Source organism: Anser cygnoides, chromosome 17 (genome assembly GCF_040182565.1).
Source record: "Anser cygnoides isolate HZ-2024a breed goose chromosome 17, Taihu_goose_T2T_genome, whole genome shotgun sequence".
In the NCBI taxonomy this organism is placed as follows: domain Eukaryota; kingdom Metazoa; phylum Chordata; class Aves; order Anseriformes; family Anatidae; genus Anser; species Anser cygnoides.
The window spans coordinates 14,801,487-14,815,010 of NC_089889.1; the positions used below are offsets into that span (position 1 = coordinate 14,801,487).

The window sequence follows — 13,524 nt, forward strand, 5'->3', positions numbered from 1 at the left end:
TGCCACTTCACAGTCTGAGCCACACACTCAGAAATTACAACAAGATGGGAAAGGTCAAGAACTGAGAGTCCTTGATGCGATTCTTTGCAAAGCCACTCTGCAACCTAAAAACATTCATCTTGCTATTTAAAGAGGGTATTTTCCCAGGAGACAAGCTTGACACAGACAGTAGGAAAGGAAGAAGTTATTAGCCTTGCTATACATTGTCTAGGAAAGCTTTGCTGCTAGCATAGCCCTGGCCTGACTTCACCTGAAACCCATGGAAATTCCTGGAATGGGTGTTGCAGAACACACGAAGCAGGGAACTCATGCAGGAAGCACGGCTGAGCATGGAAAAGGAGGAGAATAGGCATGGGCTACAGAGCCAGCTTAGAAGCATAGTGCAGAGCCAAGTGCAACTCCCTGGCTGTCAGCTGGAGCAGGAGCAAGCCCCGGGCTAATGGAGTTACGGACCTGAGCTTCCCCAGCTGAGCTGGGGCTCACGCTGCTTCCTGCCACAGCTGTGATGTTGCTGGTGCCTCTGGCCATGCCTGCTCATGGGGACAACAGGGAGACCTCAGTATGAGACCAGCCTTGCAGGGACAGGGACAATGTGACAAGTGAAGCTGAGAGTCATCATATACCTTAGGAAGGAGTCAGACACCAAGAAGATCAGTGTCGGAGGCCAGCAGGACCCGTGGCTGGACCATGGCTGTATGGGTGTCATCCAACCCAGGAGGGAGGCTTTGTAGGATCTGAGCCTGTTCTGCTTAAAATGAAAGACATCTGCCCAGCTCCCCGAGTTTTGTCTCTGCTCAGACACCTGCAAAGTTATCATTTCCACACCCTTGTGCCTCTGCTCACCCTCTGCAGCCTCCCTAGGGACCAGCGAGGAGGATAGCAGCAGGCAAAGGGACAGGCAGGGCCTGGCTGTCCTAGGAGCCCAAGGCAAAGCCATCCAACTGCTGAAGACATTCACTATGATATGGGAAGCACCTGCAATCTCAGGAAAAGGTCCTGATATGAAGAAGAGGTGCCAACCTCTGTTAGCAAGAATCCTGGGCCACCCTAAGCCCTATTCATGTTTCTCCCCTTCTGAGTGCTGAGAAAACGATAATTTTTCACTCTGCACTTTTTTTTTTTTAATTTTTTTCTTTCTTTGCAGTGAAAAGGAATACTTCTGCAAAACTCACAGAGCTCAACGTGAACAAAGGAGGAGGAAGTGGGGGAGTTTCCACCAGACAGAGTTGCAGGGGAGGGAAAGAAGAGGGGAGAAACTTCTGTGCTCCTGTACACCTGCCTTTTCTGCATGCCAGAAGTGCCTGTTGTGCACACGCACCTGCAGCTCCTACTATGTCCCTCCAACTTAGACACCATCTATTTTTTCTTCAAACCTCAAATTGTCAATTTAAACTGTCACTGACCTGAGGGCAGGACCACTGAAGGACTCCACAGGTTCTAGCTCAGCATCCCAGGTGAACCATATCCAGCAGGCTGCTGGCATCTTCTCCTGGACCCACCACAGCTCCCAGTGCTGGAACAAAACAGGGGGATCTGCTAGCCCATGGGTCTGATCTTGGCTGTGGTCCAAATTATAGAATCACAGAATCATTAAGGTTGGAAAAGACCTCTAAGATCATCTGGTCCAACCATCACCCTACCACCAATATCACCCACTAAACCCTGTCCCTAAGCACCGGGTCCAACCTTTCCTTAAACACCCCCAGGGACAGTGATACCACCACCTCCCATTCCAATGCCTGACTGCTCTTTCTGAGAAGAAACCTCTCCTCATTTCCAAACTAAACCTCCCTTGGTTGAGGGTCCTTGAGGCCATTCCCTCTAGTCCTATCACCTTTGAGAATACGCTGACCCCCAGCTCCCCACACCTTCCTTTCAGGTAGTTATAGAGAGCAATAAGGTCTCCCCTGAGCCTCCTCAACAACAACAAAACAACCGCAGTTCCCTCAGCCACTCTTCACAGAACTTGTGTCCCAGGCCCTTCACCAGCTTCACAGCCCTTCTCTGGACACATTTCAGGGCCTCCATGTCCTTCTTGTAGTGAGGGGCCCAAAGCTGACCACAGTACACGAGGTGTGGCCTCACCAGAGCAGGATACAAGGGGACGATCACCTCCCTGGTCCTGCTGCCTTCACTATTCCTGACACAAGGCAGGATGCCGTTGGCCTTCTTGGCCACCTGGGCACACTGACGGCTCATTTTCAGGTGAGCATCGACCAACACCCCCAGCCACTCTGCCTCAAGAAATGCATGGGACTGTTGTGACCAAAGTGCAGGATCTAGCACTTAGCCAGAGAATGACAGAGAAAAAGATGAGATGAGAAAAGATGAGATGATATCAGATGAGCTGAGAGCAAACCTGTGGAGTGATGACCTCTTGGGAGGGAGTACAGGTGGCTGAGCGTGCTCCAGGACAATCTCTGCAAGTTGACAGGTCCCACTTGGGCATTAAGCAGGTTGTCCTCATTATCCCAGCTTCAGCTGCCTTCGCTCTGCCAGCAGGAGGTATGAGCCAGCATGCCAGGCCGGTATGCAGCCCAGCAGGCTGTGGGGATGCACAGTGGGGATGGACAGTGCCAGCCCATGGCACCATTGCCCCACCTGGCTTGGGCTTCACAAGGTGCACCCTGGTCTGGCCATTGCCTTCAGTTCTCTTCAGAGGTCTAGAGCCCTGACATTTCTTCTGTCTTCAGCGGAGCCTGGATCTCTGCCCCTCCTGAAGAGTGAACTTTCCCTGCCTTTGCCTCAAGAAGCCTCTGAATGCAGATTCTCAACAACAACCTGGGAGCCAACATAACACAGTTGTGGCCTTTGCATCTCAGAGGGGCTGGTAGTCAGGGATGGAGCCCGAGTCTTGCCTCTGGCACCCTGCACAAGGCGTCCTGGGGTGAGCCTCGAGCCAAGACCATGCACCTGTTCAGTATGTGTGCTTGGAGGGAGAGGACATTGAGAGTAAAGCCACCTTGCCTCCATTTTAAACTGGGCCGAGGCATTCACAACAGCTTGAAACCTGCAGTGAGAGAGTGGATGCTAGCCCTGCACAGCAGGTAAATGCAGAGAAATGAGGGAGAGAGGCGGCTGCTTTCCGAGGAGAGGAAAAGGTTGGCATGAGGCCAGCCAGCTTCACACAGAGAGGAATAAAATAAAATGAAACATCATTGCCCATGTCCAAATGCACCACATCCAACCCTGCCTCTTCCCCAGATCTGTGAATCTGCCAGGGCATGTCTGAAAGCAATAACTGCTCATCACAAATGCAGCACCCAGCCGGTGTCATAGCTAAAGTCACAGTGCTTGGATTGAACACCCACCGTAAACGTAGCACACAGCGGTGGCCTTCTGCAAGTCCAAAAGGGAACTGGCCCATGCTGCAGCACAGGGAAAGCAGGGTGAGAGTATTGCCCCAGTCCAAGACCATCCCAAGTGAGCGGGGAGAAAGGTACAAGACTGCTCACAGCCAGGGGGAGCCCTGGTGTCCCCCTCCCCACTTAAGACCAGGAGCAGTTGCAAAGAAGAACCTAAAATGATAGCAGCGGCTAGGAAAAAAGGTATGAGATGGAAGGCACATGATCTGCCTCTCCCCTAAAGAGAAGCTAAAATAGGTGACCTGATAAACGCATCTAAGCATTTTCAGGGAAGAAAACTAGAGGGTAGTCAGAGCCTTTTTAATCCGGGAGAGGATGGCAAAGCAAGATCCAGCAGTTTAAGGTCACAGACAGAGAAATAAAATCAGAAATGAGTTACAGCAATTAGCCACAATGATGAACAATAGAGGGAAATATCAGCTCCTCTGTCTTCTGATGCCTTCAAAGCCAGACTGTCCAAAATGCAAGCTGCATTCCCACACCTAATCTTGCAGGTCCAGCAGGGCCAAAGAGCTGTACCAGCCCACAGCGCAACTCTCGCATCCATGCTCTAAAATGTTACCGATGGGAAATAAAAGATCTTGCCCTCTTAGAGAGCCCTTGCTACGGCACACTGCCTGCACAGAAGCAGGCAAGGCCCTGGACCTTTGCAAGTGTAATGCTTTGCAAGTATTTCCCGTTCTCCCACAGCATGACAAGGGCAGTCCGCTGCTGGTCCCTTGCACCATCCCTCCTCCAATGAAGCTCTACAGCAAAAAGCCTGGATGGAGTGATCTGAGAGATGCAGCAGCCAGTCCCTGCAGTGTGGCAGCCTCAGGCTGTACTTAGCACTCGGACATCTTTGTCCTGGGCCATTTGCTCGTGAGCTGAGCATCACCTTCTTGTGCCAGATTTTCAAGCCTCTCCCCACTGCTTGGCATCACACACAGAGCTGCTGCTTGCAGCACCTCCTGGTTTAACACCATCTGCAACTTCCATTCCCATGCTGCCTCTGCCTGCCTCCAGCTCACTAATGAAGCTGTTAAATAAGAAACGCCAATTGCCGTGCATGTTCCTTGTACCCCACGCACAGCCACAGCACCCCATTCCTGCCTTCTGCCATTACCCATCCCTACTCTGTTAACAGCCCCCCAGGCAATCTTTCCTCTTTATGACGGTGCTTACAATCCAGGCTGTTAAAACTCAGCCTGAGACAAAGACTTCATGCGAATCTGTACCAAGTATGTTAGTAAATCTCAGTTTTGCACAGTCTCTGCATTTTGTAATTCCAGTCTAAAGGGTAGAGCCAGCTGAGATGTTTTTTTTGAGCATTCATAAAATGCAGTGCTTTTAAGGGACCACCCTGAGGTATCACAACTATTTTGACAGAGCTCCACAAACAAACACCCCAACACAATTTGCTTTAATTTCCTTGTTTTCTGAACCCTCAAACCTCTATTCTAAAATGGATCCTGTAGTTTCATTTTTATTGGTGGAAAAAAATAATACTTGTAATGCCTGAGAATTACAGAAAGCAAGATGCTTCCATGTTTGCAAAGCAGCTGGGATTGCATTTCCTATCCCTAAGAAAATGGGGGGGCTAGTGGTGTTTTCCATGGGAAATATGAAAGGGAGATGAGGGGGACTAATGTTGAAATTTTCCACAGAATACAAATGCAGTTTTCTCAGCATTTCTCCTGAATGGTCATCCTGTCTTTTTAGCAGGACTAATTCCTTATAACCCCAGGTGCAGCTTGCCCTTGTGTCAGCTCTTTTTTCAGCCACAGATTCTGAGCTTTGCAGTGTCAGAGTAGTGTTGCCAGGAGTTGTGCCAGAGCAGAACTGGGTCCCAGTCAGCCATGAGGCCTTTTCCTCCAGTTGCCCCTTGTCTACTTGCATTGGCTTTAGATAGTGGAAAGACCCCACCTGACTGTCAGGAGGTGCATGCTAAGCACCTGCACATATTTGCTGAGGTCCAGGTGCTGCGCGCCAATCCCACTAACCTGTGGACACCATGTTTCCCTCTTTCATGTGCAGGGAGGCTTGAGTCATGGAGCTGAACCTACCGACCACTTCCAAAGGAGTGCACATCCAGCGGGGCTCAGGGGTGAAGCAGCCCTGCTTGTGTCACCAGGCCAGGTTCCCCGCCTTTGCTGCAGGCTCTCACTCTGGGTCTCAGAAGCTGCATGGAAAGCAAAGGGGCAATCCTACAGCCTTCCTCATGGCAAGGCCAGTCCTGGCCCTGCAGCACTGCAGATACAAAGGTTGTCCCAGACTGGCCACGGCCAGCTTGGACTCCCGGTGTGGAAGAGCTGCAAGACACAACCAGAGAGGATCCTTTGGTCTGGAGAGGGAAGGTGAATTCACGGCTCAGCAGAACACAACAAGCATCCAACTGGCTGGAGCACATCTTCTGTTAGTGAAAATAAAATGTAGACCCTTAATTATTAATCAGTTCATATGCAAAATAGGTATCATAGCAGGATGGGGGAGGGGGAACACATTGTTCCTTAAGAATAAATATTTAACATGATACAGAACAGCATGAATTTTTAAAGAGAAGTTTTTGTAACTGCTGAGGGTCTTGAACTGCTAAAGAAGCAGAACATTTTCTAGCAGCAATGCCAGCTTCTGGAGCGGGGAACAGCCATTTCCACACAGCAGATTGCAGAGGAGAAGGAAGGGTGCAAGAACCTGGGCCCCAAGAACAGCAGCTTTTCAACTACTATCCTCCCATGCCCACAGCAAAAGAGCTGTGGCCCAACCCCACATGTACAGCTCCAGGTGGTGGAGTCAGATGAACTGCAAAGGGGACAGGGAGAGCAAAGGCCCAAGGAGCTGAGGTGCTCTGGATGCTTATGCTTTTTGAGAAGTGTGAGAAGGCTTGTGCTTGCTATCCTGTGTGCCACTGATGATGATGATGGATGCAGCAACTGAACCCAGAGGAGCATTTCTCGCCCCTGTGCTGCTCAGGGCTTGCCCGGTGGCTCCTGTTGTGATCTCCAGACCCCAAACTAACTTCCAGCTGTGAACATCTGGTGTGGGCCCCAGGACCCTGCAACCCCTCTGGGTAAAGCAGACAGAGCTGGAGCAATTCCACACACCAAAATTTAAACCTGAAACTAAGCAGATCAGCTTCCCAATCAGTGAGAATCAGTGAGACCTCTCACTCTTCATGCTAGGTTGGATGAGCTTCAGGAAACCTTCTCGAGGTCCCTATTCACTGCCAGAAGCTGAGGGGCTTTGGATACCTCCTCCAGTTCTTTCCTGTCATGGATTCAAGGTCTGCTGCAAGCAGCACGTGGAGCAGGCTGCAACACCAGTGCGAGGCAGTGGCAGGATTGCCTTCTCCCTGCTCCTGAAGTGAAAGAGTTAAGGCAGCTACCTTTGTGAATGAGCCAGCAGCTGTCCCTGCTCCCAGTCTTCAGGATGGTCCCCCCCTCTGCCAATGGGCTACATGAAAGCTATTACACTCTTCCTTGATATACACCTCCCATAAATCCAGGGACTATAAATTAGGGTAACCTTCTGCTTTAAGGGCTGTCTGAGCTCTGCAAAGACATCCCAAAGTCAGGCAGATCCTCGCTGAAGACACCAGTACTTTGTCCTCATTTCCCTGGGGGACGGTGGCCCTGGGGCAAGAAGCAAACGCATCCAGCCCAGGGGCACAGCAAAGCCATGCCAACTGCTGTATTTCTGCAGGGACTGGGGGGTTATCCCACTCCTCCTGCTACTAGGATCTGTCACCTCTCCTTGCTCTCCCCTCCCAGGAGACACAGCTGCTCTCTGCCACTGTCCCCTGACTCTGGTTTGGGTGAGTGACTGTCTCGCTCTCCTACACCGAATGCATGGGAATGAGTCTTCAGCATCGCCTCTCAGAGGTCAATGAAAAGGGCTGTAAAACAGATGCAACGCTTCCCTGCTCATCTCTGAAAGCACGCTACCCTGTGATGAGTCTGCACTGCAACTTGGCAGGAGCTGAGACAGCTCCGGACCAGCACAGAACCTGTTCCTTCTCACCTCCCCCACACATAAGTGGGTCACTGTAGCCCTAAACCGTGTGTCTGTGCTCAGGATCTGGCCCCACCGCTGCCTCTCCAAGACTGCCCAAGCTCACTCTGCCTTGTCTCGACCTGCCCCGCTGCCCACACATGCTCCAGGATGTCCTGGGAGCCCCAGGAGTGAAACTGGAATCTACCTCTCTGGGTCCAGCCCCGGGCTGCTTGCAGCACAAATCAGGACCAATGCAGCCCCACTCGAACAGGACCCACCAATACCCCTGGGGCAGCAGAATTCCCTCAAGGAGTTACATTCCTTCTACACGAGGTGTTCACCTACCTCCTGTTCACTTTGCTCCTTGCTTCTCCTTGTATCTCTCCTGTCTGCAAGATGCTGAATGAAGCCATGGAGGACACAGGAGTTGGAAGGTGACAACCAAGAGCACAAAGATATTGCCAAGGGTCTGTTTCACATGGGACAGCACTTGCCAGACATCACCCAGCTTTGTGCCCTGATAAGATCTTGTTTTCACAACACCAGCATGTACATACAGGATTTAAAAATACACAGGACTACATGCAGGGCACTACAGAGAGGATTTCCATTGCCACATTGCCATGGGCTGTCACAAACTGAGAGGGTTCAACACAAACTTGCCCAGATCCACTTGGGATTGACACCTGGTGAGAGTCTCATTCCCAAGCTATGGGCAGGTGGCACCAGGGGCTGAAGAGGTCAGGACACAGATTTAGAGCAGCCTTGTATAAGATCAGTGTGAACCCAATGAGTAGTCTTATCCCTTGCTCTGGTGCTGCCACCTAACATGTTTTACAGCCTAATCCAGGCAAAGCATTACACACACCAAAATCTAAACCTGAAACTAAGCAGATCAGCTTCCCAACAGAAAACACCCCCAAGAACCCAGCCTGCTCATCTGCTTCTGGATGAGAAATCTAATAAAGTCATTGAGGTGAGTTAGGGCTGGGCACCATTATTCTCCCCCAATTTGTGCTGTCAGCCCCTTGTAAAACATGACATATGACTCTGAAAATTCATCTTGGGCCCCAAACAGAATTTATTCTGCTGTAAAAAAGAAATGTGCTGAAAGAGACAGTGAACAGCAGCCCAGGGACCTCCATGCCACTGAAAACACACACGCACTGATCTCAGCAAACAATTGATTTTATTCCCCACTGTCGCCATCCGTCTCTGCTCTATCCATTGCCAGATCTGGCTGGCAGGAGAATATGAGTTTTAAAGGTCACCACTTAATGATGTTAAGGAGCTGTCCTCCTTCCCAGATAAAATACTGATCAATCGGTAATATTTCTGACTGGACTCTGCTCATGGAGAAGATACAGGGGGATTCTGTTCCCCTTTATGTTCCAAATATACTTAAAGCCCTTTCTGAAATCGAGCTGATAACTCAGACTGGGGACTGATGCTGGCTGGACCTGACACCTCATGCAACCAGCTTGCAGGCAGGATGCCAGCAGAAGGGGTGATGAAGCGCAGTTTGGATTGCTCTATAACATAAAGTGCTATTATATTCTTACATAACTTAATGTATAAATGTTCAGCTATTGCCTCTCCCATCACCTGTGGAGAATTAAAGCAGTTAGAGCAGCCCTGGACCCACTTTCCTCCCTGCATTTCATGCTCCTGGGCTCAGCAGAGGGCTCACGTGGTGGCTCAGAGGCGGAGGTGCTGGAGCTCTGCTGGCACGCAGCAAACTCTCAGAGCTGGAGGATCACCTTCCCATACAGCTTTGGGAGGTCTGGGACCCTGAGCAAGCAGAGGGACCGCATCACCCTACCATCCTCAGTATACACCTCCATTCCTGAGAGTATCTCATCCTGGGGACTTTGTGTCACTTTTGGAGACAGTGTCAGGCTGAGAAACATTCTTCTGGTGATGCTGCTTGTGAACCACTCTGCCAAGACCTGCACGATTCTTTGCTGAGCCACTTCCAGCCTCTTCTCAAAGCACAGTGGCCAAGAAGAGTTTGTTTAATGGGTCTCATAAAACCAGAGGAGAAATCCTGACTCCTTATAGCTAAATCCCTGCCCACAAGGCCCAGCACCATCCCTGCTTGCAAGGCAAATCCTGGGGAGCCCTCCCACAGCCCACACATGGGACAACCTGGCCTGGGCTTTGCTTGCTGGGAAAGGCAGCATGATTTAAACATTTTCCTCCTGAGCCCTCTGCAAGCATACCCAGCAGGAACAGGAGCAGCAGGGACCATCTCCCACCCCACCACCCTCCAGCCCACTGCACACTCAGGCTCTCAACCAGAGGCAGCTCCCTCCGATGTAGCTGGAGAAAAAAAGAAATAATTTGAATATCCAATCTTCAAAATGAACCAAACAGCTCCACCCAAATTTACACCAAAGCACTTAATTTATTATTGGATGTGCAGCCTGAAACAAACGCTCTACCAGAGGAAACCTATTTATAATTTATTCAGCAGCCAGCACATTTTGCAGTCTTTCAGAAGTCCTCACAAAGAATGCCAGAGACAAGGGGGCAAGAGTATTTTATTTACTTATTTATTTATTTAAAACTAAGTGAGTGGGGTCAACTCTGAATTTCTAAAGCACCTCAGAGGTACTCAGACTTTTAAAGCTCTCCAGAGATGGCATTCACATCTTTTCTTCCATTCTTGCTCACTTTGCTCTGCAAAGTAGATTCCTCCAACTTTGTCTCACAAACAAAACCACACAAACCTTCCTTGCCATGCCCACAAAGTAACCAGGTTCCAAAACTCTTTACTTCTTTCAGCAATGACAAAGACCAAATTAGAAACATCCTAGATCTGTACTTCTGAACAATTCCATGTGAAAATAATCTATATTTTACTAATCTAGGCCACGAGTTTAAAGCAGCCATGAAGCCTGGTTTGTACACACAGACAAATAAAAACAGGTCAATATATTTCTTTTTCCCTCCAGATGGATTTCATATGAGCTCCCAGAGGTGGCTGCAGTTTCAGCTGAGGCTGAATGAAGCTGCATCGCAGCTGGCAAGACCTTCAGCTCACAGAGGCTTCTGGGTGCATCATTAAAGGTGGCACTTGTGGCATGGCCTCCTGGACGTGTGCTCCCCATATGTCCTTAATTCCCCAGAGGCCCCCAGATCTGTAGCTGAACTTCCAGGCTCCACCATCCTCCATCCCCAGCAGAGAAGCAAAACGATGGAAATATTTCTGAAGATCACTTAGTCCAGAGCTAACCCAGGCTTTTCCCAGAAACACCTAGAAGGGTTACTGAATGATCATTTGAACCCATCCCCTATTTTTGATGGAGCTGAGCAGGGTCTGAACAACCTTAGTCATCAACAGGAGCTCCATGTTTAAGTATCACCAGTATTTTCCAAGCAGACAGAGTCCCAGACCAGTCAGGCCCCCATCATGTTCAGTGCTCCTTCTGACACAATCCCTGTCAAAAAGAGCTGGATTTATAACAGGAAGAGGGGGTGGAGGCAGCCCCAAGGCTCACAGGAGCTGCACTGCAGTGCTGCAATGGCAAAAACTCTGAGGGCAGCTGCTGTGCTGGGTGGCAAAGGGGTGGGATGGCCAGCTTGTCCAGCTCTCAAAGGCATGGGAGGAGCAAGGGATGAGATTTAGCAATAAATATGACCTTTCATGTTTATTTTACCCTCTTCTGACAAAGTCTCCAGTGTTATAACCAAGACCTCAGCCCTTTGCTCGGCTAGAACAGCCTGCTGCTTTCATCTGTAGTGCATAAAGTGAAGTCAAAGGTGATTTACTGAATGGAGCGCCCGATGATTTCCTGCAAGCAATGCACAAAACTTCACCATCTGCTGTTTCAGACAGATACGGGCATCTGCAACCCCAAGCAAGACTGAAAGTGTCCATCTGGAGAGCTGGGATGCTCTTGTGATGGGTAAAGGGAAAAATCCCCCCTCTTACTCACTGATCCAGCAAGCAGTGGGGAGAAAACCTGCAGCAGCCCAAATAAATCCAGGCTGTCCCAAGGGCATCAGCCTGCCAGAGCAGTCTCCTCACCTGACACACAGCCTGCTGAGCCTGCAGAGCTGCAGGATTCATACATCTGGGCCTTTTACAGCTGCTTGTTGACAAGGAGGTTGTAACTCAGGGCAGGAAAGGTCCCTGTGAAGGTGAGCCACAGCCACAGCCACTACGTGCACCGCGGGAAGCAGAAATCATCCAGATGTTCCCCCAGCTTCCCCCTAGGCTCAGAGGCCCCATCCCACTGGCTGCATCTCAGGCTTTAAATAACCAAGAATAACCAACAGCTCAGGTTTCTGAAATCAGCTCACGCTCACAGACATAGAGTATCCTCCCGCTAAGGAAGAGAAATATCACTGCCATCCATCTGACCTGGAAAAGCAGCTTAGGGGTAAGCATGCAGATGAGAGTAGCAGGGAAGGAGACAGCATGCCAGAATTAGCTGCCCGATGGAAAGGGGATTACATGCTTTGGCATGTCCTGGGGACAGGCCAGCAGCCAGGGCTGGCAGGAAAGAGCTACTGGGGATGGGACGAATAAAGAAGTTGGGGAAGTGGAGGCTGGGGATGATGGGGCCCTGTGGCATCATCCCAGCTCAGATGCTGCTGGCAGGTGGCAGCTGCTACACAGGGATCAGTGCAAAGGCTCAGAGCACAGCTCAGGTAGAAGTCTGCAATCACGAGGGGAGGCAAACACCATTGCTTACAACACCCAGAGGTTAGCAGGGTGTTGAGGGAGCTCAGAAAGTCACAGGAGGGGTATACGACCTGGAGATGCACACTGATGACATTCAGCTGTCAAGCAGTGGGGCAGCAGAGGTGGCAGGATGTGACCAAATAGATTTTCCCAGAGGTTTCTGTGATATGGGCTCTCCAGCAACTTACCCATCCTCACCTCATCGCCCACCCAGCCTGTGCTCCCCACCAGCGCCCCACCAGCATGCGTGGTGCTGCCATGAGGCTGCATCCCCTTTCCCAGGGAGGTCTGTGCTATCTCTGTGCTCCCATCCCAAAGCACCTGGCCCAGATGCACAGCAGAACTGCAATCCAGCAAGGTAGAGGCAGAGTTAGGAGGTGTTTTCAGAGGTGATGCTAGGCTCTCCTCCAGAAAATCACCATGCTGAGCACAGGGTCTGAAGACAAGAAGATGATCATGTCCACAGCTTATGGGAGGAGAGCACAACAGAACAGGAGGGGCTAAAGGCTAACACAGGAGAGGTGCTTTACCTGTGATATCCCAACTATGAAGCAGTGTGGATAGGAAAAAAAATAGAAGCAAGAAACATGACATTAATGGGCTAGGGCTGAAATATGAGATTAGATATTTTAGAACATGCCTGCGTATTCCAGGTGCTCTTTAAATTTGTACAGTCTAGTTACTCTATTATGTAAAATTTAATTGCCTAAGAAATCCATACAGCTTCATGCTCTCAGCAGCCAGAGTAGGGTTTCTTTTTTTCCATTCTTTTTTTTTTTTTTTTTTCAATCTTTATTCAGGTTGGCTCTAAAGATTGAAATATGAGCTCTCCTGGGTAAGGGAGTTTACTAAATCAAGCTCCACCACTGGGCTGGGAGCTCAGGAGGACACACAGCAGTGGGTGCCAGCAGGGTCTGCATGGCCAGGTGCCTCTCTTTGCTCCCAGAGCATCTATCACCCTGTGTGGCTCCGGGAGGGATGTGGAGGGTGCAGGGTGCCAAAAGGGCTGCTTCTGCTCTGCTGTGCCCTGTGCTGAGCAGGCGCTTCGGGAGCACAGCCACCAACCTGCAGACCACCAAGGATGGCCAGCAGCCCCCTCCTCCCTTCCTTACTCTCCCGAGCAGTCTGCACAGAGGGATGGAGAGGGAAGGGCTCAGAGGCAGTATGATTAGAAGAGACCCGCTGACACTCACTTTGAGCTCTGGCAGCAGTTTCTGAGAGAAGGCCATCTCTTTTGCCTGATCTGCAAGGACGAGAGGATCAGGCCTGATCCCATACTGGGCAAAGAGCCCATCTGGCTGGGAGGAAGCTCCTCATCAGGGGCCAAATGCAGAAGGCTGTGAGCCACGTCGGCGGACAGCACTTATCCGCTCTGCATCTCACTCAGAATGTCCCTTCTGCCCCGAACTTACCCCATCCTGGTGGTAGTCCTCTTGGACAAGATGGGAATGCAGCCCCGAACCTGCCAGATCCAAGGGCAAGCAACAACCTTCT

The 13,524-nt window shown here is 50.4% G+C and overlaps 1 protein-coding gene across 2 annotated transcripts in view; it reads right to left on the reverse strand.

Moving 5' to 3' along the window:
- RTN4R (reticulon 4 receptor) overlaps nt 1-13,524 on the reverse strand; it is an 80,978-nt gene that overhangs the window by 43,182 nt on the left and 24,272 nt on the right. Inside the window, exon 2 of one of the 2 annotated variants that reach the window (XM_066979008.1) lies at nt 1,404-1,513. The exons of the other annotated variant lie outside the window; for it this stretch is intronic. The gene's annotated coding sequence lies outside the window, so the exon portion shown is untranslated. The remainder of the gene's footprint in view (nt 1-1,403; nt 1,514-13,524) is intronic. 2 annotated transcript variants of the gene reach the window in all.